The sequence below is a fragment of the Trachypithecus francoisi genome, unplaced genomic scaffold (genome assembly GCF_009764315.1).
Source record: "Trachypithecus francoisi isolate TF-2019V2 unplaced genomic scaffold, Tfra_2.0 Contig00158, whole genome shotgun sequence".
In the NCBI taxonomy this organism is placed as follows: Eukaryota; Metazoa; Chordata; class Mammalia; order Primates; family Cercopithecidae; genus Trachypithecus; species Trachypithecus francoisi.
The window spans coordinates 258,957-260,613 of NW_022680495.1; positions in this window are offsets into that span (position 1 = coordinate 258,957).

The window sequence follows — 1,657 nt, forward strand, 5'->3', positions numbered from 1 at the left end:
AATGCTTCCTGTATGATTTTTATACCAGATAAGCTAACTTTCACCTTTATATTAATGTTATTAATGGTAAACTTAGTTTTAATAAAACCTTGTAGGCATATTTGTTCAATTTTTAATGTCTGACCATAAAACAAGATTTTCATAGTCTTTTTAATGTTTCATAAGTTTTGTTAAGAGCAGGTTAATGTTTTAAGAAAAACCTGTTGTGCTTTTATTTTAATGTCCAGTTCACAGAAAAACTGGATGATACCCCTTTAACTTTAGCCAATGTTTACATACAGAATTTTCTTTATAATTAACATTTCAAAACTTGCTTAACCTTTAAAACAATTTTTTTAACTTTTTAATGTAGGTAAAAATCCACATTCTTATGCCTCTTTACAATCCTGTTACCAAGGTATATTTTACGTTTGTTATACACCTTGCACATAAACTGTTTCTTCTATAGTTTCACATTTAGGAGGCCTAATTGCTTTTAAATTATATAACATTTCCTGCATAAATTCCCTTTTATAACTTTTCCCCACAACTTTCACAGACAATTGTTTGACATGCCTCAACTTTCTGACTTGTTGTAAACATCCCTTTAAAAAAAAAACAAAAACAAAAAACAAAACAAAAAAACAACCAGTTAACTTATTTTAGGATAAGAATTTACCATGTAACAGTCCTTTTACATACATTCTACCCTCACCTTTTTCTTTTTCTCAAAGATGATAACCATTCTTTTTCAAAATGAACTTTCTTCTTGTCTGTGGACTAGACTTTTGCAAAGTGAACTTCCTTCATATCTGTGGACTAGACTACTAGACTGCCCAAGGCCACAAGATTAGAAGTTAGCATAATACATGTTACACTGTTCACTTTCAGCAGACTTTACTTTTGTTGAAAACCTTGTAAGTTTGGGATTTCAATTATTCTTTGCTATTAATAAGATCTCATTAAGTCCGTATTAACTTAGAATTGGTATAGATGGTTCCTTCCTGGTTCTGTAAGTACTTTAAGGCTTGCCTGAGTGCAAACAGCTCTCACGTTTGAGCAGATCAATTGTTACACAATTTTCCTAACTCTGCTTCTTCGAGAGTTTCCTCATCATTTACTGAATACCCATTGTGTCTTTTCCCCTCATTCACCCCAGAGGAACCATCTATTGTCCTGATCTGAAGGGAGTTCCTTCTCGGTCTGGTTGGACCTTTGTATGATAATCAAGATTTCGATCCCCTGTTAGGAACCTGCTGGGTTAAAGGAATTATCAGCAGTTTATGTTGAATCATCTTTTTCTAAGAGAATAGCCCCATACTGTCAGATTCTTGAGTTAGTAAGCTACCTTTTTGCATTTTGTTGTTGTTGTTGTTTGGTCTTAGGATAGTTCTGAACTGGTGAGGGGTGCTCACAATGAGATTTCTTCTAAAAGTTATTTTTCTACTTTCTTCTGCTAGCAAAGCAGTTAGTGCTACAGATTGAATGCATTTGGGCTATCCACAGGTTACTGGGTTAAGGATTTTTGATAGGAAGGTTACAAGTCATCAGTGGCCTCAGTGCTTTCGAACTGTGCCCTTGTTTACACTGACAACAAGGTGGTATTGGAGTGTTATAGGATCACAGAGAAGACTAGCCTAGAGAAGCCAGTGATGGAGCCTGGGGTTCTAGGTGATGA